General features: G+C 54.8%; 1 long non-coding RNA gene across 4 annotated transcripts in view; it reads right to left on the bottom strand.

Moving 5' to 3' along the window:
* Positions 1–3,226: 3,226 nt before the first annotated feature.
* Positions 3,227–23,031, bottom strand: part of LOC134758145 (uncharacterized) — a 45,936-nt gene continuing 26,131 nt past the window's right edge. Inside the window, exons 8-16 of one of the 4 annotated variants that reach the window (XR_010133089.1) lie at positions 21,958–22,015; positions 21,632–21,864; positions 16,334–16,391; positions 16,008–16,240; positions 7,506–7,563; positions 7,180–7,412; positions 6,213–6,403; positions 4,091–4,148; positions 3,227–3,969 (exon numbers count right to left, since the gene is read on the bottom strand). This is a non-coding gene — a long non-coding RNA (uncharacterized lncRNA). Of the gene's footprint in view, positions 3,970–4,090; positions 4,149–6,212; positions 6,404–7,179; positions 7,413–7,505; positions 7,564–15,997; positions 16,241–16,333; positions 16,392–21,631; positions 21,865–21,957; positions 22,016–23,031 lie in introns of all 4 variants that reach the window. The other 3 variants (XR_010133091.1, XR_010133088.1, XR_010133090.1) reach the window with 3 other exon arrangements.

The following is a 23,031-nucleotide window of genomic DNA, read 5'->3' as shown; positions in this document are numbered from 1 at the left end:
CTTGGAGAAGAAGATGTGTGCATAGCGGGTCCACTGCTGCTGCCCCTGCCCTGACTCCCACCCTGCCTGACCCCACCTCACCCTGCTCAGGCTCTGGTGCAACCCTTCCAAAAGCTATTTTCGGAAAATAGCTCCTGTTGGGGCTACAAGATGGAGTGTGAAGAGGGCCTTGGGCCACAGGGAGGTGCCTGTGGACTAGGGGGAGTTCATGCACCCCTTCTTTCCCCAGAGGGGCTGGACTCAGGTGAGTATGGGGGTGGGGGCTCCTGCACTTCGACACAGGCAGCGGGAGGGTTTTCTCCCCATTCCCTCTGCACTCCCAACTTGAGTTATACTTTTTAAGAAAGTGATTCACCCTGCCTTTGCCCCCTTCCCCAGAACAGAACACGTTGATCATGGGCGATATTTTTCATTGTGCCAAACAGTTGCCATGACCGTCATTAAACCTGTTTAACACCAAATAATAAGGAAAATAAAATAAAAAATTCGAGCTTGGTGCAGAAACTCACCCCAAATAAATCACCTACCAAAATATTTACATAATGGTGGAAATATTCCAAAATTCAATATTTTGGGATTTATACACAAAAGATAAACAAATTAGAGGCCAAGAGGCTGCCAGAAGGGAAAAACGGGGCCTGGGAAGGCCGTTGTGAGGAATGAGCTGGGCCTAAAGAGGCCACTGGCAGGCGGGAGCTGGGCCTGCTGAAGCGGCCGAGAGGCAGGAGCTTTGGACTCGGGAGGCCGCAATGAGGCGAGAGCTAGCTGGGCATGGAGAGTCCGCTGTGAGTCCGCTGTGAGTCCGGGCCCATGCAGGCCTTCGAGAGGCAGGAGGCCGGGCCTGCAAAGGCCCACTGGAGGTCAAGTTCTGGGCCTGAAGAGGCCACCAAAAGTCAAAAGCGGGGCCTGGGAAGGCCGCCAAGAGCCATGAGCTGGTCTGGGCTGAAAGAGGCCACTGGGAGGCAGGAGGAGCTGGGCCTGGAGAGGCTGACTCGAGGAAGTTTTGCACCTGGAGAGGCCACCGAGAGGACGGAGCTGGGCCCGGCGAGGCCGACTTGCTGCTCTTCCGGGCCCAATTCCAGGCCGACTTGACGACAACTTGGGCCTGCTGGGAGCTGGGCAGGAGCTGAGTCCAAAGACGTTGTTGGGAGGCCAGAGTCAGGCCTGGAGACGCAGCCGGGAGGAAGAGCTGGGCCCGGAGAGGATGCCGGGAGGCTGCAAGTGGGTCTGGAGAGGCCGATTTGAGGAGGCCCGGCCTCCGCCTCCCGCATGGTGGCCTCTGCAGGCACAGCTGTTTCTCCTGGCTGCATCTCCCGCCTCCCAGCAAACAAGCTTTTTTGGCTCAGCTCCCGCCTGCGTTTGTAGACCCCGAAGTTTCTGCAACCAAGCTCTTCAGACCCACATCCCACCTCCCAGTACCTGAACAGTCCCAGCTCCGGCTGGAGAACAGAGTCTGTAGGCCCCGCGGTTGCCTCCCAGGGGAGTCTCCAAGCCCAGCTCTCACCCCACCACGACCTCCCAGGCCCAAGTCGCTGCCTGCCTCACAGCAGCCCGCGTGCAAACCTGCTCCTCCCTCACGGTGGCCTGTTGAGGCAGGGGCTCACGCTGACCTCTCTCAGCATGGGAGGGGCCGGGGTGAGGCAAGGGGCTCACGCTGACCTCTCTCAGCATGGGAGGGGCCGGGGTGAGGCAAGGGGCTCACGCTGACCTCTCTCAGCATGGGAGGGGCCGGTGTGAGGCAAGGGCTCACGCCGACCTCTCTCAGCATGGGAGGGGCCGGGGTGAGGCAAGGGGCTCACGCTGACCTCTCTCAGCGTGGGAGGGGCCAGTGTGAGGCAAGGGCTCACGCTGACCTCTCTCAGCGTGGGAGGGGCCGGTGTGAGGCAAGGGGCTCATGTTGACCTCTCTCAGCGTGGGAGGGGCCGGTGTGAGGCAAGGGGCTCATGTTGACCTCTCTCAGCGTGGGAGGGGCCGGTGTGAGGCAAGGGGCTCATGTTGACCTCTCTCAGCGTGGGAGGGGCCGGTGTGAGGCAAGGGGCTCATGTTGACCTCTCTCAGCGTGGGAGGGGCCGGTGTGAGGCAAGGGCTCACGCCGACCTCTCTCAGCGTGGGAGGGGCCGGTGTGAGGCAAGGGGCTCATGTTGACCTCTCTCAGCGTGGGAGGGGCCGGTGTGAGGCAAGGGCTCACGCCGACCTCTCTCAGCGTGGGAGGGGCTGGTGTGAGGCAAGGGGCTCATGTTGACCTCTCTCAGCGTGGGAGGGGCCGGTGTGAGGCAAGGGGCTCATGTTGACCTCTCTCAGCGTGGGAGGGGCCGGTGTGAGGCAAGGGCTCACGCCGACCTCTCTCAGCGTGGGAGGGGCCGGTGTGAGGCAAGGGGCTCATGTTGACCTCTCTCAGCGTGGGAGGGGCCGGTGTGAGGCAAGGGGCTCATGTTGACCTCTCTCAGCGTGGGAGGGGCCAGTGTGAGGCAAGGGGCTCATGTTGACCTCTCTCAGCGTGGGAGGGGCCGGTGTGAGGCAAGGGGCTCATGTTGACCTCTCTCAGCGTGGGAGGGGCCGGTGTGAGGCAAGGGCTCACGCCGACCTCTCTCAGCGTGGGAGGGGCCGGTGTGAGGCAAGGGACTCATGTTGACCTCTCTCAGCGTGGGAGGGGCCGGTGTGAGGCAAGGGCTCACGCCGACCTCTCTCAGCGTGGGAGGGGCCGGTGTGAGGCAAGGGGCTCACGCCAACCTCTCTCAGCGTGGGAGGGGCCGGTGTGAGGCAAGGGGCTGACGCTGACCTCTCTCAGCGTGGGAGGGGCCGGTGTGAGGCAAGGGCTCACGCCGACCTCTCTCAGCGTGGGAGGGGCCGGTGTGAGGCAAGGGGCTGACGCTGACCTCTCTCACCGTGGGAGGGGCCGGTGTGAGTCAAGGGCTCACGCCGACCTCTCTCAGCATGGGAGGGGCCGGTGTGAGGCAAGGGCTCACGCTGACCTCTCTCAGCGTGGGAGGAGCCAGTGTGAGTCAAGGGGCTCACGCTGACCTCTCTCAGGATGGGAGGGGCCGGTGTGAGGCAAGGGCTCACACTGACCTCTCTCAGCGTGGGAGGAGCCAGTGTGTGGCAGGGGCTCATGCCTCTGGGCAGGGTACCAGAGGCATGGGCATCAACAGGCCACCGTGAGGGAGGAGCTGGGCCGCATGCGGGCTGCTGGGAGGCAGGCAGGGACTTGGCCCCAGGTGGCCGCCGTGGGGGCAAGAGCTGGGCCTGGAGAGGCCCCTGGGAGGCAAGAGCGGGACCTGCAGAGGCCGTTCTCCAACCATTGCTGGGCCCGTACAGGCCACCGGGCGGCAGGAATGAGGCCCAAAGAACTTGGCTGGAGAAAGTTCGGGACCTACAAAGGCGGTTGGGAGCTGGGCAGGAGTTGAGCCAAAAGAGCTTGCTTACTTGCTGGGAGGCATGGCTGGGAGATGCCGACTTCAGGACAACTTGGGCCTGCAGAGGTCACCGGGAGGCCCAAGCTTGGCGTGGAGGAGCCCACCGACCGGAGACCATTTGGGTCCTGCAGGTGCCATTGGAGGGCAGGAGCTCATCGTGGAGGGGGCACCGTGAGGCCTGACCTGGGCCTGGGGAGCTTGGCTTGAGGAAGCTGTGGGCCGACCAAGGACGCCAGGAGATGGGTAGGCACTGAGTCCAAAGAGGTTGTTGAGAGGCAGGAGTCAGGCCTGGAGACGCAGCCAGGAAGAGGAGCTTGGCCCGGAGAGGACGCCTGGAGGGTGCAAGTGAGTCTGGAGAGGCCGACTTGAGGAGGTTCTCAGCCCGGAGAGGCCGCCGGAAGGGAAAAACTGGGACTGGAAAGGCTGTTGTGAGGAACGAGCCCCATGGGCCTGAAGAGGCCACTGGCAGGCGGGAGCTGGGTGTGTAGAAGCTGCTGAAAGGTTGGGAGCTTGGCTTGGGGGGTCCACAGTGAGGCAGATGCTGGGCCTGAAGAATCTGCTTAAAAAGATTTAAGCACATTTACATTTATTAGGCACTTTATTTCCATTATTACATATATATAAATATATATACGTATTATATATCCAATATATAATAAAATGATTATACAACTCACCATAATGTAGAATCAGTGGGCGTGTTAAGCTTGTTTTCCTGAAACTGGATGGTCCCACCTGAGTGTGATGGGAGAAAGTGACAGATCAATAGGTATTAGATACTCATAAGCACAGCGCAACCTAGATCCCTCACATGCATGGTTCACAACAGGGTGCGTTCTCCTATGAGAATCTAATGCTGCTGCTCATCTGAGAAGGTGGAGCTCAAGCGGGAATGTGAGCAAAGGGGAGTGGCTGTAAATACAGACGAAGCTTCCCTCACTCCCTCACTCGACACCACTCACCTCCTGCTGTGTGGCTCCCTACGGCTCTATGGCTCAGGGGTTGGGGACCCCTGCTCAAGTGCATCCAAAGCGACCCTTCCCACACCAGTCTTCATAGTGGTCAAGGGCAGCAACCACTTAGCTCCCAAGGCATGTGCCTCAGCTGGCATTTCATCACAATCAACAGTAAGTGGTAGCTTGAGTCACTGTGAGGTCACTTCCTGGAAATCACCAGCATCCCATTTCCCACTGGCAAAGAGCTCAGCACTGCCCCCTGGGAAACCAAACCTATGCCCAAATCCCATCTGTGTGGATAAACCCTGGGACCCTTCCTAACGTATTAGTCAGAGTCCAATCAGGAAGCATAAACCACTCAAAAGTTTAAAGTGGTAAAATTTAATACGGAGAATTATTCATTATAACAGGTGAACAGCATAATGAGAGATTGGCTAGCACAAAGTAAAGAGAACTCTAGAGAATACAGGACTAGCCCAGGCCAGGCATGGTGGCTCATGCCTGAAATTCCAGCAATTTGAGAAGCTAATGCAGGAGGATTGCTTAAGGCCAGGAGCTAGAGACCGGTCTGGACAACACAGTGAGAACCTGTCTCTATCCAAAAGAAGAAAAAAGTTAGCTGGGAGTGGTGGTGCACACTTGTAGTCCCAGCTACTCGGAATGCTGAAGTTTGAGCCTGGGAGGTCAAGGCTGCAGCGAGGCATGATTATGCCACTACAGTCTAGCCTGGTGACAGAGCAAGACCCTGTCTCAAAGAACAAAACAACAACAACCATTTACAGACAGAAAAGAGGTAGAGCTAATAAGCTAAGGAAAGATGTTGAAATGTGACAAGTAAAGTAATATGAGGTCTTTTATCTATTTAAAATAATCAAACAAAAAATGACTTACTAAATTATAATACCCTGTGCTGGCAAAGGTGCAGTGAAATGGGCACTTTCTTATACTATGAGGGGTGTTTAAATTGTGTATAAGCCTTCCCGGGTAAAGCTTGTCAATTTTTTAAAATAATGGAGACAGGGTCTCACCATACTGCCATACTGCCTCCTCCAACTCTTGGCCTCAAGCAATCCTCCTCTCTTAGCCTCCCAAAGTGCTAAGATTATAGCTGGGAGGCACCCAAAACCCTGTCAATTTACATCAAGGGTAATGAGAATGTCCATTCACCATGACTCACAGTAATCTTACTTCTGGGGAGACAATTCAATCTAAACAAAAGGTCATCTGTACACACACAGTAAAAATCTGGGAGTAACTGAAGACAGAGTTGGTAAGTGAAATAAGAAACAGTTCTAAGAAATTAAACTATGGTATCAATAGGCACCTGGTATAAAAGGTCAGTTGATGTTAGCTGCTACTTTTTTGTTGTTTTGAGACAGGGTCTCACTCTGTCACCCAGGCTGGAGTGCAGAGGCCTGATCATGACTCACTGCAGTCTCAGCCTCCCTGGGCTTGAGTGATCCTCCCACCTCAGCCTCCCAAGTAGCTGGGACTACAGGAACGTGCCACCACACTAGGCTAATTCATGTATTTTTCTGTAGGGATGGTGACTCCCCCTTTGTTTCCAAGGCCTGTCGCAAACTCTTGGCCTCAAGCCATCCTCCTGCCTCAGCCTCCCAAAGTGTTGCGATTACCAGTGTGAGCCACCACACCTGGCCAGCTGCTACTTTTAGCAATATTATTATTATTCTTCCACTCCATTAAAAATTATTATTTTCCAGGCTATGCAACAGTATGTATCCTACAGCGTAATTGTAAAAACATATACAGTTGCCGTCCCTCAGTATACAGAATTAGTTACAGCCCCCCATCTCTGCATATACCAAAATCCATGCTTACTCACGTTTCGCTGTCACCCCTCTGGAATCCACGTGTACGAAAATACCAAATATTAGTTGGGCGTAGTGGCAAGCACCTGTAGTCTCAGCCACGTGGGAGGTTGAGATGGGAGGATCGCTTCAGCCTGGAAGGTTGAGGCTGCAGTCAGCTGCGATAGCACTACTACCCTCCAGCCTCGGACAACAGAGGGAGACCCTGTCTCAGAAAAAAAAAAAACAAAATAAAACAGGTTAGAAAATGTAATGAGGTCTGTTGGGCAAAATTCCATATAAGCAAAGTATAAATTAATAAAGCAAATCATGATAAATTAGTACGATTGACTTTCTGGAGTTTCTGACAATAAAAGTAAGGAAAATGCAGAACACAAAGACAGAGAGTAAAAAGAGAAATTAGGAAAGCATTCTACATGTTTAATAGGAAGACACTGGCTGTGTTCGTGCAGCGGCAGCATGTCGTGACATGACATACTTTGGAGAGAAGTTAACAGATGAGGAAGTTGATAAAAATCATCAGAGAAGCAAAATACTGGTAGCGACACTCAAGGAAACCACGAAATTTCCATAACTTATGTCAGCAAAGTGGGAATATTGTACAGTGTGTGTTGAAGTTCCTATACAACATTGTTTATCTGCCGTTTGTTTGTTTGTAAGGAATGTATATACTAACAGTTCTTCTTGCTGTCAAAAGAATATGTGTGAATAAGTCATTTTAACTTATTCTTCTGTTTTTCTTTTATCTTCCTGCCATCATCCCACAGCCTTACTTTAGAAATTTTTTCTTTAGAAAATTGAACAAGTGCTCCTTGTGGTGGCACATACCTCGAGGATGGGAGGCAGGGGTGGAAGGGTCACTTGAGGCCATTAGTTTGACAGCAGCCTGGCCAACAAAGTGAGACCCCATGTCTGCAAAACAATTTAAAAATTAGCCAAGTATCATCATGTATACCTACAGTCCCAGCTACCTCAACTTACGGAGAAAGTTCAGGGCCTGGAGAGAAGGCTGGGCGGCAGGAGCTGGGTCTAAAGAGGCCATTGTAACAATGGAGCTGTGCCTGTGGAGGCTGTTGTGAGGCAGTAGGCTCATCTGCGGAGACTGCCGTGAGGTAGGCTATGGGCCTAAATAGGCCATTGTGAGTCATGAGCTTGGTCTGTAGAGGCTGACTGGAGAGAGTTCTGGGCCTGGCGAGGCTGCCGGGAGGTAGGAGCTGGGCCAAAAGATTTAAGCACATTTACGTTGATTAGGCACTTCATTTCCATTATTACACTGGAATATATAATAAAATAATTATAGAACTCACCATAATGTAGAATCAGTGGGCGTGTTAAGCTTGTTTTCCTGAAACTGGATGGTCCCACCTGAGCGTGATGGGAGAAAGTGACAGATCAATAGGTATTAGATTCTCATAAGAACAGCGCAACCTAGATCCCTCACATGCACGGTTCACAACAGGGTGCGTTCTCCTATGAGAATCTAATGCTGCTGCTCATCTGAGAAGGTGGAGCTCAAGCGGGAATGTGAGCAAAGGGGAGTGGCTGTAAATACAGACGAAGCTTCCCTCACTCCCTCACTCGACACCACTCACCTGCTGTGTGGCTCCTTACGGCTCCAAGGCTCAGGGGTTGGGGACCCCAGCTCAAGTGCATCCAAAGCGACCCTTCCCACACCAGTCTTCATAGTAGTCAAGGGCAGCAACCACTTAGCTCCCAAGGCATGTGCCTCAGCTAGCATTTCGTCACAATCAACAGTAAGTGGTAGCTTGAGTCATTGTGAGGTCACTTCCTGGAAATCACCCTAAACATGGGCCCTGACACTAAAACCCTAACCCTGGGCCCTGACCCTAAAACCCTAACCCTGGGCCCTGACAATAAAATCCTAACACTGGGCCCTGGCCCTGAGCCTAAAACCCCACACCGGGGTCCCGGCCCTGACCTTAAACAACCCTAACCCTGGGCCCTGTCCCTGACCCTAAAGCAAGCCTAACCCTGGGCCCTGGCCCTGACCCCAAAACAACCCTAACTCTGGGCCCTGGCCCTGACCCTAAAACAACCCAATCCCTTGGCGCTGGCCCTGACCCTAAAACAAGCCTAACCCTGGGCCCTGGCCCTGACCCTAAAACAACCCTAACCCTGGGCCCTGGCACTAAAACAAGCCTAACCCTGGGCCCAGGTCCTGACCCTAAAACAACCCTAACCCTGGGCCCTAGCCCTGACCCTAAAACAAGCCTAACCCTGGGCCCTGGTCCAGACCCTAAAACAAGCCTAACCGTGGGCCCTGGCCCTGACCCTACAACAACCCTAAACCTGGGCCCTGGCCCTGACCCTAAAACAACCCTAACCCTAGGCCCTGGCCCTGACCCTAAAACAACCCTAAACCTGGGACCTGGCCCTGACCTAAAACAACCATAACCCTAGGCCATGGCCCTGACCTAAAACAACCCTAAACCTGGGCCCTGGCCCTGACCCTAAAACAACCCTAACCCTGGGCCCTGGCACTAAAACAAGCCTAACCCTGGGCCCAGGTCCTGACCCTAAAACAACCCTAACCCTGGGCCCTAGCCCTGACCCTAAAACAAGCCTAACCCTGGGCCCTGGTCCAGACCCTAAAACAAGCCTAACCGTGGGCCCTGGCCCTGACCCTACAACAACCCTAAACCTGGGCCCTGGCCCTGACCCTAAAACAACCCTAACCCTAGGCCCTGGCCCTGACCCTAAAACAACCCTAAACCTGGGACCTGGCCCTGACCTAAAACAACCATAACCCTAGGCCATGGCCCTGACCTAAAACAACCCTAAACCGGGGCCCTGGCCCTGACCCTAAAACAACCCTAACCCTGGGCCCTGGCACTAAAACAAGCCTAAGCCTGGGCCCAGGTCCTGACCCTAAAACAACCCTAACCCTGGGACGTGGCCCTGAACCTAAAACAACCCTAACCCTGGGCCCTGGCCCTGACCCTAAAACAAGCCTAACCCTGGGCCCTGGCCCGGACCCTAAAACAACCCTAACCCTGGACCCTGGCCCTGACCCTAAAATAAACCCAACCATGGGCACTCAACCTAAAACAACCCTAACCCTGGGCCCTGACCTAAAACAACCCTAACCATGGGCCCTGGACCTGACCCAAAAACAACCCTAACCCTGGGACTTGGCCCTGACCCTAAAACAAGCCTAACCCTGGGCCCTGACCCTGACCCTAAAACAAGCCTAACCCTGGGCCCTGGCCCTGACCCTAAAACAAGCCTAACCCTGGGCCCTGGCCCTGACCCTAAAACAACCCTAACGCTGGGCCCTGGCCCTGACCCTAAAGCACCCCTAAACCTGGGCCCTGGCCCTGACCCTAAAACAATCCTAATGCTGGGCCCTGGCACTGACCTAAAACAACCCTGAACCTGGGCCCTGGCCCTGACCCTAAAACAACCCGAACCCTGGGCCCTGGCACTAAAACAAGCCTAATCCTGGTCCCTGGCCCTGACCATAAAACAACCGTAACCCTGGGCCCTGGCACTAAAACAAGCCTAACACTGGGAGCAGGTCCTGACCCTAAAACAACCCTAACCCTGGGCCCTGGCCCTGACCCTAAAACAAGCACAACCCTGGGCCCTGGCCTTGACCCTAAAACAACCCTAACCATGGGCCCTGACCCTGACCCTAAAACAAGCCTAACGCTCGGCCCTGGCCCTGACCCTACAACAACCCTAACCCTGGGCCCTGGCCCTGACCCTAAAACAACCCTAACCCTGGGACCTGGCCCTGACACTAAAACAACCCTAACCCTGGGCCCTGGCCCTAAAACAAGCCTAACCCTGGGCCCAGGTCCTGACCCTAAAACAACCCTAACACTGGGCACTGTCCTTGACCCTAAAACAAGCCTAATCCTGGGCCCTGGCCCTGAACCTAAAACAACCCTAACGCTGGGCCCTGGCCCTGAGCCTAAAACAAGCCTAACTCTGGGCCCTGGCCCTGACCCTAAAACAACCCTAACCGTGGGCCCTGGCCCTGACCCTAAAACAAGCCTAACCCTGGGCCCTGGCCCTGACCCTAAAACAATCCTAAACCTGGGCCCTGGCCTTTACCCTACAACAAACCCAACCCAGGGCCCTCACCCTAAAACAACCCTAACCCAGGTCCCTGAACCTAAAACAAAACTAACCCTGGGCCCTGACCCTAAAACAACCCTAACCCTGGGCCCTGATCCTGATCCTAAAACAAGCCTAAACCTGGGCCCTGGCCCTGACCCTAAAACAATCCTAACCCTGGGCCCTGGCCTTTACCCTAAAACAAACCCAACCCAGGGCCGTCACAATAAAACAACCCTAACCCAGGTCCCTGACCCTAAAACAAAACTAACCCTGGGCCCTGACCCTAAAACAACCCTAACCATGGGCCCTGACCCTAAAACAACCCTAACCCAGGGCACTGACCCTAAAACAACCATAACCCTGGGCCCTGATCCTAAAACAAGCCTAACCCTGGGCCCAGGTCCTGACCCTAAAACAACCCTAACCCTGGGCCCTAGCCCTGACCTTAAAACAAGCCTAACCCTGGGCCCTGGTCCTGACCCTAAAACAAGCCTAACCGTGGGCCCTGGCCCTGACCCTACAACAACCCTAAACCTGGGCCCTGGCCCTGACACTAAAACAACCCTAACCCTAGGCCCTGGCCCTGACCCTAAAACAACCCTAAACCTGGGACCTGGCCCTGACCTAAAACAACCCTAACCCTAGGCCCAGGCCCTGACCTAAAACAACCCTAAACCTGGGCCCTGGCCCTGACCCTAAAACAACCCTAACCCTGGGCCCTGGCACTAAAACAAGCCTAAGCCTGGGCCCAGGTCCTGACCCTAAAACAACCCTAACCCTGGGACCTGGCCCTGAACCTAAAACAACCCTAACCCTGGGCCCTGGCCCTGACCCTAAAACAAGCCTAACCCTGGGCCCTGGACCGGACCCAAAAACAACCCTAACCCTGGACCCTGACCCTGACCCTAAAACAAGCCTAACCCTGGGCCCTGGCCCTGACCCTAAAACAACCCTAACCCTGGGCCCTGGCCCTGACCCTAAAATAAACCCAACCATGGGCACTCAACCTAGAACAACCCTAACCCTGGGCCCTGACCAAAAACAACCCTAACCCTGGGCCCTGACCCTGACCCTAAAACAACCCTGACGCTGGGCCCTGGCCCTGACCCTAAAGCAACCCTAACCCTGGCCCCTGGCCCTGACCCTAAAACAACCCTAACCCTGGGCCCTGGCCCTGAACCTAAAACAAGCCTAACCCTGGGCCTTGGCCCTGACCCTAAAACAACCCTAAACGTGGGCACTGGCCCTGACCCTAAAACAAACCTGACCCTGGGCCCTGGCCCTGACCCTAAAACAACCCTAACCCTGGGCCCTGGCCCTGACCCTAAAACAACCCTATCCCTGGGCCCTCGCCCTGACCCTATAACAAGCCTAACCCTGGGCCCTGGCCCTGACCCTAAAACAACCCTAACCTTGGGCCCTCGCCCTGACCCTAAAACAACCCTAACCCTGGGCCCTGGCCCTGACCCTTAAACAACCCTAACGCTGGGCCCTGTCCCTGACCCTAAAACAAGCCTAACCCTGGGCCCTGGCCCTGACCCTAAAACAAGCCTAACCCTGGGACCTGTCCCTGACCCTAAAAGAAGCCTAACCCTGGGCCCTGGCCCTGACCCTAAAACAACCCTAACGATGGGACCTGGCCCTGACCCTAAAACACCCCTAAACCTGGGCCCTGGCCCTGACCCTAAAACAATCCTAATGCTGGGCCCTGGCACTGACCTAAAACAACCCTGAACCTGGGCCCTGGCCCTGACCCTAAAACAACCCGAACCCTGGGCCCTGGCACTAAAACAAGCCTAATCCTGGTCCCTGGCCCTGACCATAAAACAACCGTAACCCTGGGCCCTGGCACTAAAACAAGCCTAAAACTGGGAGCAGGTCCTGACCCTAAAACACCCCTAACCCTGGGCCCTGGCCCTGACCCTAAAACAAGCATAACCCTGGGCCCTGGCCCTGACCCTAAAACAACCCTAGCCATGGGCCCTGTCCCTGACCCTAAAACAAGCCTAACGCTCGGCCCTGGCCCTGACCCTACAACAACCCTAACCCTGGGCCCTGGCCCTGACCCTAAAACAACCCTAACCCTGGGACCTGGCCCTGACACTAAAACAACCCTAACCCTGGGCCCTGGCCCTAAAACAAGCCTAACCCTGGGCCCAGGTCCTGACCCTAAAACAACCCTAACACTGGGCCCTGTCCTTGACCCTAAAACAAGCCTAATCCTGGGCCCTGGCCCTAAACCTAAAACAACCCTAATGCTGGGCCCTGGCCCTGAGCCTAAAACAAGCCTAACCCTGGGCCATGGCCCTGACCCTAAAACAACCCTAACCGTGGGCCCTGGCCCTGACCCTAAAACTAGCCAAACCCTGGGCCCTGGCCCTGACCCTAAAACAACCCTAACCCTGGGCCCTGCCCTGACCCTAAAACAAGCATAACCCTCGGCCCTGGCCCTGACCCTAAAACAACCCTAACCCTGGGCCCTGACCCTAAAACAACCCTGACCCTGGGCCCTGACCCTAAAACAACACTAACCCTGGACCCTGACCCTAAAACAACCCTAACCCTGGGCCCTGATCCTAAAACAAGCCTAACCCTGGGCCCCGACCTTAAAAAAACCCTAACCCTGGGCCCTGGCACTAAAACAAGCCTAACCCTGGGCGAAGGTCCTGACCCTAAAACAACCCTAACCCTGGGCCCTGGCCCTGACCCTAAAACAAGCCTAACCCTGGGCCCTGGCCCTGACCCTAAAACAAGCCTAACCGTGGGCCCTGGCCCTGACCCCAAAACAACCCTCACCCTGGGTCCTGGCACTACAACAAGCCTAAACCTCGGCCCAGGTCCTCACCCTAAAACAACCCTAACCCTGGGCCCTGGCCCTGACCCTAAAACAACCCTAACACTGTGCCCCGGCCCTGAGCCTAAAACAACCCTAACCCTGGGCCGTGGCCCTTACCCTAAAACAAGCCTAACCTTGGGCCCTGGCCCTGACCCTAAAACAAGCCTAACCCTGGGCCCTGGCCCTGACCCTAAAACAAGCCTAACCCTGGGCCCTGGCCCTGACCCTAAAACAACCCTAACCCTGGGCCCTGTCCCTGACCCTAAAACAAGCCTAAACTTTGGACCTGGCCCTGACCCTAAAACAAGCCTAACACTGGGCCCTGGCTCTGACACTAAAACAACCCTAACCCTGGGCCCTGGCCCTGACCCTAAAACAACCCTAAACTTGGGACCTGGCCCTAACCTAAAACAACCCTAACCCTGGGCCCTGGCCCTGACCTAAAGCAACCCTAACCCTGGGCCCTGGCCCTGACCTAAAGGAACCCTAACCCTGGGCCCTGGCCCTGACTCTAAAACAACCCTAACCCTGGGCCCTAGCACTAAAACAAGCCTAAACCTGGGCCCAAGTCCTGACCCTAAAACCACCCTAACCCTGGGCCCTGGCCCTGACCCTAAAACAACCCTAAACCAGGGCCCTGGCCTTGACCCTAAAACAACCCTAACCCTGGGCCCTGGCCCTGAACCTAAAACAAGCCTAACCCTGGGCCCTGGCCCTGAACCTAAAACAACCCTAACCCTGGGCCCTGGCCCTGACCCTAAAACAAGCCTAACCCTGGGCCCTGGCCGTGACCCTAAAACAACCCTAACCCTGGGCCCTAGCCCTGACCCTAAAACAAGCCTAACCCTGGGCCCTCGCCCTGAACCTAAAACATCCCCAACCCTGGGCACTGGCCCTAACCCTGACCCTAAAACAACCCTAACCCTGGTCCCTGGCTCTGACCGTAAAACAAGCCTAACCCTGGGCCCAGGCCCTGACCCTAAGACAACCCTAACCCTGGGCCTCGGCCCTGACCCTAACACAACCCTAACCCTGGACCCCGGCCCTGACCCTAAAACAACCCTAAACCTGAGCCCCAGCCATGACCCTAAAACAAGCCTAACCCTGGGCCCTGGACCTGACCCTAAAACAACCCTAACCCTGGGCCCTGGCCCTGACCCAAAAACAGCTCTAACCCTGGGCCCTGGCTGTGACCCTAAAACAACCTTAACCCTGGGCCCTGGCCCTGACCCTTAAACAAGCCTAACCCTGGGCCCTGGCCCTGACCCTAAAACAACCCTAACCCTGGTCCCTGGCCTTTACCCTAAAACAAACCCAACCCAGGGCCCTCACCCTAAAACAACCCTAACCCTGGTCCCTGACGCTAAAACAAAACTAACCCTGGGCCCTGAACCTAAAACAACCCTAACCCTGGGCCCTGACCCTAAAACAACCCTAACCCAGGGCACTGACCCTAAACCAACCCTAACACTGGGCCCTGATCCTAAAACAAGCCTAACCCTGGGCCTCGACCCTAAAACAAACCTAACCCTCGGCCCCGACCCTAAAACAACCCTAACCCTGGTCCCTGGCCCAGAACACAAAACAACCCTAACACTGGGCCCTGGCCCTGACCCTAAAAAAACCCTAACCCTGGGCCCTGGCCCTGAACCAAAAACAACCCTAACCCTGGGCCCGGGCCCTGACCCGAAAACAACCCTAACCCTGGGCCCCAGCCCTGGCCCTAAAACAACCCTAACACTGGGCCCCGGCCCTAACCCTAAAGCAACCCTAACCCTGGGCCCCGGCCCTGACCTTAAAACAACCCTAACCCTGGGCCCCGGCCCTGACCCTAAAACAACCCTAACCCTGGGCCCCGGCCCTGACCCTAAAACAACCCTAAACCTGGGCCCTGGCCCTGACCCTAAAGCAACCCTAACCCTGGGCCCTGTCCCTGACCCTAAAACAAGCCTAACCCTGGGCCCTGGCCCTGACCCTAAAACAACCCTAACCCTGGGCCCCGGCCGTGACCCTAAAACAACGCTATCCCTGAGCCCCGGCCCTGACCCTAAAACAACCCTAAACCTGGGCCCCGGCCCTGACCCTAAAACATGCCTAACCCTGGGCCCTGGCCCTGACCCTGAAACAAACCTAACCCTGGGCCCTGGCCCAAATTGTAATGAGGTCTGTTGGGCAAAATTCCATATAAGCATAGTATAAATTAATAAAGCAAATCGTGATAAATTAGTACGATTGACTTTCTGGAGTTTCTGACAATAAAAGTAAGGAAAGTGCAGAACACAAAGTCAGAGAGTAAAAAGAGAAATTAGGAAAGCATTCTACATGTTTAATAGGAAGACACTGGCCGTGTTCGTGCAGCGGCAGTATGTCGTGACATGACATACTTTGGAGAGAAGTTAACAGATGAGGAAGTTGATAAAAATCGTCAGAGGACCAAAATACTGGTAGCGACACTCAAGTAAACCACGAAATTTCCATAACTTATGTCAGCAAAGTGGGAATATTGTACAGTGTGTGTTGAATTTCCTATACAACATTGTTTATCTGCCGTTTGTTTGTTTGTAAGCAATGTATATACTAACAGTTCTTCTTGCTGTCAAAAGAATATGTGTGAATAAGTCATTTTAACTTATTCTTCTGTTTTTCTTTTATCTTCCTGCCATCATCCCACAGCCTTACTTTAGAAATTTTTTCTTTAGAAAATTGAACAAGTGCTCCTTGTGGTGGCACATACCTCGAGGATGGGAGGCAGGGGTGGAAGGGTCACTTGAGGCCATTAGTTTGACAGCAGCCTGGCCAACAAAGTGAGACCCCATGTCTGCAAAACAATTTAAAAATTAGCCAAGTATCATCATGTATACCTACAGTCCCAGCTACCTCAACTTACGGAGAAAGTTCAGGGCCTGGAGAGAAGGCTGGGCGGCAGGAGCTGGGTCTAAAGAGGCCATTGGAACGATGGAGCTGTGCCTGTGGAGGCTGTTGTGAGGCAGTAGGCTCATCTGCGGAGACTGCCGTGAGGTAGCCTATGGGCCTAAATAGGCCATTGTGAGTCATGAGCTTGGTCTGTAGAGGCTGACTGGAGAGAGTTCTGGGCCTGGCGAGGCTGCCGGGAGGTAGGAGCTGGGCCAAAAGATTTAAGCACATTTACGTTGATTAGGCACTTCATTTCCATTATTACACTGGAATATATAATAAAATAATTATAGAACTCACCATAATGTAGAATCAGTGGGCGTGTTAAGCTTGTTTTCCTGAAACTGGATGGTCCCACCTGAGCGTGATGGGAGAAAGTGACAGATCAATAGGTATTAGATTCTCATAAGAACAGCGCAACCTAGATCCCTCACATGCACGGTTCACAACAGGGTGCGTTCTCCTATGAGAATCTAATGCTGCTGCTCATCTGAGAAGGTGGAGCTCAAGCGGGAATGTGAGCAAAGGGGAGTGGCTGTAAATACAGACGAAGCTTCCCTCACTCCCTCACTCGACACCACTCACCTGCTGTGTGGCTCCTTACGGCTCCAAGGCTCAGGGGTTGGGGACCCCAGCTCAAGTGCATCCAAAGCGACCCTTCCCACACCAGTCTTCATAGTAGTCAAGGGCAGCAACCACTTAGCTCCCAAGGCATGTTCCTCAGCTAGCATTTCGTCACAATCAACAGTAAGTGGTAGCTTGAGTCATTGTGAGGTCACTTCCTGGAAATCACCCTAAACATGGGCCCTGACACTAAAACCCTAAACCTGGGCCCTGACCCTAAAACCCTAACCCTGGGCCCTGACAATAAAATCCTAACACTGGGCCCTGGCCCTGAGCCTAAAACCCCACACCGGGGTCCCGGGCCTGACCTTAAACAACCCTAAACCTGGGCCCTGTCCCTGACCCTAAAGCAAGCCTAAACCTGGGCCCTGGCCCTGACCCCAAAACAACCCCAACTCTGGGCCCTGGCCCTGACCCTAAAACAACCCAATCCCTTGGCGCTGGCCCTCACCCTAAAACAAGCCTAACCCTGGGCCCTGGCCCTGACCCTAAAACAAGCCTAACCCTGGGCCCTGGCACTAAAACAAGCCTAACCCTGGGCCCAGGTCCTGACCCTAAAACAACCCTAACCCTGGGCCCTAGCCCTGACCCTAAAACAAGCCTAACCCTGGGCCCTGGTCCTGACGCTAAAACAAGCCTAACCGTGGGCCCTGGCCCTGACCCTACAACAACCCTAAACCTGGGCCCTGGCCCTGACCCTAAAACAACCCTAACCCTAGGCCCTGGCCCTGACCCTAAAACAACCCTAAACCTGGGACCTGGCCCTGACCTAAAACAACCCTAACCCTAGGCCCTGGCCCTGACCTAAAACAACCCTAAACCGGGGCCCTGGCACTGACCCTAAAACAACCCTAACCCTGGGCCCTGGCACTAAAACAAGCCTAAGCCTGGGCCCAGGTCCTGACCCTAAAACAACCCTAACCCTGGGACGTGGCCCTGAACCTAAAACAACCCTAACCCTGGGCCCTGGCCCTGACCCTAAAACAAGCCTAACCCTGGGCCCTGGCCCGGACCCTAAAACAACCCTAACCCTGGACCCTGGCCCTGACCCTAAAATAAACCCAACCATGGGCACTCAACCTAAAACAACCCTAACCCTGGGCCCTGACCTAAAACAACCCTAACCCTGGGCCCTGGACCTGACCCAAAAACAGCCCTAACCCTGGGACTTGGCCCTGACCCTAAAACAAGCCTAACCCTGGGCCCTGGCCCTGACCCTAAAACAAGCCTAACCCTGGGCCCTGGCCCTGACCCTAAAACAAGCCTAACCCTGGGCCCTGGCCCTGACCCTAAAACAACCCTAACGCTGGGCCCTGGCCCTGACCCTAAAGCACCCCTAAACCTGGGCCCTGGCCCTGACCCTAAAACAATCCTAATGCTGGGCCCTGGCACTGACCTAAAACAACCCTGAACCTGGGACCTGGCCCTGACCCTAAAACAACCCGAACCCTGGGCCCTGGCACTAAAACAAGCCTAATCCTGGTCCCTGGCCCTGACCATAAAACAACCGTAACCCTGGGCCCTGGCACTAAAACAAGCCTAACACTGGGAGCAGGTCCTGACCCTAAAACAACCCTAACCCTGGGCCCTGGCCCTGACCCTAAAACAAGCATAACCCTGGGCCCTGGCCCTGACCCTAAAACAACCCTAACCCTGGGCCCTGCCCTGACCCTAAAACAAGCATAACCCTCGGCCCTGGCCCTGACCCTAAAACAACCCTAACCCTGGGCCCTGACCCTAAAACAACCCTGACCCTGGGCCCTGACCCTAAAACAACACTAACCCTGGACCCTGACCCTAAAACAACCCTAACCCTGGGCCCTGATCCTAAAACAAGCCTAACCCTGGGCCCCGACCTTAAAAAAACCCTAACCCTGGGCCCTGGCACTAAAACAAGCCTAACCCTGGGCGAAGGTCCTGACCCTAAAACAACCCTAACCCTGGGCCCTGGCCCTGACCCTAAAACAAGCCTAACCCTGGGCCCTGGCCCTGACCCTAAAACAAGCCTAACCGTGGGCCCTGGCCCTGACCCCAAAACAACCCTCACCCTGGGTCCTGGCACTACAACAAGCCTAAACCTCGGCCCAGGTCCTCACCCTAAAACAACCCTAACCCTGGGCCCTGGCCCTGACCCTAAAACAACCCTAACACTGTGCCCCGGCCCTGAGCCTAAAACAACCCTAACCCTGGGCCGTGGCCCTTACCCTAAAACAAGCCTAACCTTGGGCCCTGGCCCTGACCCTAAAACAAGCCTAACCCTGGGCCCTGGCCCTGACCCTAAAACAAGCCTAACCCTGGGCCCTGGCCCTGACCCTAAAACAACCCTAACCCTGGGCCCTGTCCCTGACCCTAAAACAAGCCTAAACTTTGGACCTGGCCCTGACCCTAAAACAAGCCTAACACTGGGCCCTGGCTCTGACACTAAAACAACCCTAACCCTGGGCCCTGGCCCTGACCCTAAAACAACCCTAAACTTGGGACCTGGCCCTAACCTAAAACAACCCTAACCCTGGGCCCTGGCCCTGACCTAAAGCAACCCTAACCCTGGGCCCTGGCCCTGACCTAAAGCAACCCTAACCCTGGGCCCTGGCCCTGACTCTAAAACAACCCTAACCCTGGGCCCTAGCACTAAAACAAGCCTAAACCTGGGCCCAAGTCCTGACCCTAAAACCACCCTAACCCTGGGCCCTGGCCCTGACCCTAAAACAACCCTAAACCAGGGCCCTGGCCTTGACCCTAAAACAACCCTAACCCTGGGCCCTGGCCCTGAACCTAAAACAAGCCTAACCCTGGGCCCTGGCCCTGACCCTAAAACAACCCTAACCCTGGGCCCTGGCCCTGACCCTAAAACAAGCCTAACCCTGGGCCCTGGCCGTGACCCTAAAACAACCCTAACCCTGGGCCCTAGCCCTGACCCTAAAACAAGCCTAACCCTGGGCCCTCGCCCTGAACCTAAAACATCCCCAACCCTGGGCACTGGCCCTAACCCTGACCCTAAAACAACCCTAACCCTGGTCCCCGGCTCTGACCGTAAAACAAGCCTAACCCTGGGCCCAGGCCCTGACCCTAAGACAACCCTAACCCTGGGCCTCGGCCCTGACCCTAACACAACCCTAACCCTGGACCCCGGCCCTGACCCTAAAACAACCCTAAACCTGAGCCCCAGCCATGACCCTAAAACAAGCCTAACCCTGGGCCCTGGACCTGACCCTAAAACAACCCTAACCCTGGGCCCTGGCCCTGACCCAAAAACAGCTCTAACCCTGGGCCCTGGCTGTGACCCTAAAACAACCTTAACCCTGGGCCCTGGCCCTGACCCTTAAACAAGCCTAACCCTGGGCCCTGGCCCTGACCCTAAAACAACCCTAACCCTGGTCCCTGGCCTTTACCCTAAAACAAACCCAACCCAGGGCCCTCACCCTAAAACAACCCTAAACCTGGTCCCTGACGCTAAAACAAAACTAACCCTGGGCCCTGAACCTAAAACAACCCTAACCCTGGGCCCTGACCCTAAAACAACCCTAACCCAGGGCACTGACCCTAAACCAACCCTAACACTGGGCCCTGATCCTAAAACAAGCCTAACCCTGGGCCTCGACCCTAAAACAAACCTAACCCTCGGCCCCGACCCTAAAACAACCCTAACCCTGGTCCCTGGCCCAGAACACAAAACAACCCTAACACTGGGCCCTGGCCCTGACCCTAAAAAAACCCTAACCCTGGGCCCTGGCCCTGAACCAAAAACAACCCTAACCCTGGGCCCGGGCCCTGACCCGAAAACAACCCTAACCCTGGGCCCCAGCCCTGGCCCTAAAACAACCCTAACACTGGGCCCCGGCCCTAACCCTAAAGCAACCCTAACCCTGGGCCCCGGCCCTGACCTTAAAACAACCCTAACCCTGGGCCCCGGCCCTGACCCTAAAACAACCCTAACCCTGGGCCCCGGCCCTGACCCTAAAACAACCCTAAACCTGGGCCCTGGCCCTGACCCTAAAGCAACCCTAACCCTGGGCCCTGTCCCTGACCCTAAAACAAGCCTAACCCTGGGCCCTGGCCCTGACCCTAAAACAACCCTAACCCTGGGCCCCGGCCGTGACCCTAAAACAACGCTATCCCTGAGCCCCGGCCCTGACCCTAAAACAACCCTAAACCTGGGCCCCGGCCCTGACCCTAAAACATGCCTAACCCTGGGCCCTGGCCCTGACCCTGAAACAAACCTAACCCTGGGCCCTGGCCCAAATTGTAATGAGGTCTGTTGGGCAAAATTCCATATAAGCATAGTATAAATTAATAAAGCAAATCGTGATAAATTAGTACGATTGACTTTCTGGAGTTTCTGACAATAAAAGTAAGGAAAGTGCAGAACACAAAGTCAGAGAGTAAAAAGAGAAATTAGGAAAGCATTCTACATGTTTAATAGGAAGACACTGGCCGTGTTCGTGCAGCGGCAGTATGTCGTGACATGACATACTTTGGAGAGAAGTTAACAGATGAGGAAGTTGATAAAAATCGTCAGAGGACCAAAATACTGGTAGCGACACTCAAGGAAACCACGAAATTTCCATAACTTATGTCAGCAAAGTGGGAATATTGTACAGTGTGTGTTGAAGTTCCTATACAACATTGTTTATCTGCCGTTTGTTTGTTTGTAAGCAATGTATATACTAACAGTTCTTCTTGCTGTCAAAAGAATATGTGTGAATAAGTCATTTTAACTTATTCTTCTGTTTTTCTTTTATCTTCCTGCCATCATCCCACAGCCTTACTTTAGAAATTTTTTCTTTAGAAAATTGAACAAGTGCTCCTTGTGGTGGCACATACCTCGAGGATGGGAGGCAGGGGTGGAAGGGTCACTTGAGGCCATTAGTTTGACAGCAGCCTGGCCAACAAAGTGAGACCCCATGTCTGCAAAACAATTTAAAAATTAGCCAAGTATCATCATGTATACCTACAGTCCCAGCTACCTCAACTTACGGAGAAAGTTCAGGGCCTGGAGAGAAGGCTGGGCGGCAGGAGCTGGGTCTAAAGAGGCCATTGGAACGATGGAGCTGTGCCTGTGGAGGCTGTTGTGAGGCAGTAGGCTCATCTGCGGAGACTGCCGTGAGGTAGCCTATGGGCCTAAATAGGCCATTGTGAGTCATGAGCTTGGTCTGTAGAGGCTGACTGGAGAGAGTTCTGGGCCTGGCGAGGCTGCCGGGAGGTAGGAGCTGGGCCAAAAGATTTAAGCACATTTACGTTGATTAGGCACTTCATTTCCATTATTACACTGGAATATATAATAAAATAATTATAGAACTCACCATAATGTAGAATCAGTGGGCGTGTTAAGCTTGTTTTCCTGAAACTGGATGGTCCCACCTGAGCGTGATGGGAGAAAGTGACAGATCAATAGGTATTAGATTCTCATAAGAACAGCGCAACCTAGATCCCTCACATGCACGGTTCACAACAGGGTGCGTTCTCCTATGAGAATCTAATGCTGCTGCTCATCTGAGAAGGTGGAGCTCAGGCGGGAATGTGAGCAAAGGGGAGTGGCTGTAAATACAGACGAAGCTTCCCTCACTCCCTCACTCGACACCACTCACCTGCTGTGTGGCTCCTTACGGCTCCAAGGCTCAGGGGTTGGGGACCCCAGCTCAAGTGCATCCAAAGCGACCCTTCCCACACCAGTCTTCATAGTAGTCAAGGGCAGCAACCACTTAGCTCCCAAGGCATGTTCCTCAGCTAGCATTTCGTCACAATCAACAGTAAGTGGTAGCTTGAGTCATTGTGAGGTCACTTCCTGGAAATCACCCTAAACATGGGCCCTGACACTAAAACCCTAAACCTGGGCCCTGACCCTAAAACCCTAACCCTGGGCCCTGACAATAAAATCCTAACACTGGGCCCTGGCCCTGAGCCTAAAACCCCACACCGGGGTCCCGGGCCTGACCTTAAACAACCCTAAACCTGGGCCCTGTCCCTGACCCTAAAGCAAGCCTAAACCTGGGCCCTGGCCCTGACCCCAAAACAACCCCAACTCTGGGCCCTGGCCCTGACCCTAAAACAACCCAATCCCTTGGCGCTGGCCCTCACCCTAAAACAAGCCTAACCCTGGGCCCTGGCCCTGACCCTAAAACAAGCCTAACCCTGGGCCCTGGCACTAAAACAAGCCTAACCCTGGGCCCAGGTCCTGACCCTAAAACAACCCTAACCCTGGGCCCTAGCCCTGACCCTAAAACAAGCCTAACCCTGGGCCCTGGTCCTGACGCTAAAACAAGCCTAACCGTGGGCCCTGGCCCTGACCCTACAACAACCCTAAACCTGGGCCCTGGCCCTGACCCTAAAACAACCCTAACCCTAGGCCCTGGCCCTGACCCTAAAACAACCCTAAA

The sequence above is a fragment of the Gorilla gorilla genome, chromosome 2 (assembly GCF_029281585.2).
Source record: "Gorilla gorilla gorilla isolate KB3781 chromosome 2, NHGRI_mGorGor1-v2.1_pri, whole genome shotgun sequence".
NCBI classification, from domain to species: domain Eukaryota; kingdom Metazoa; phylum Chordata; class Mammalia; order Primates; family Hominidae; genus Gorilla; species Gorilla gorilla.
Note: the sequence above shows the minus strand (reverse complement) of the source record. Positions and strands in the feature narration are given on the sequence as shown.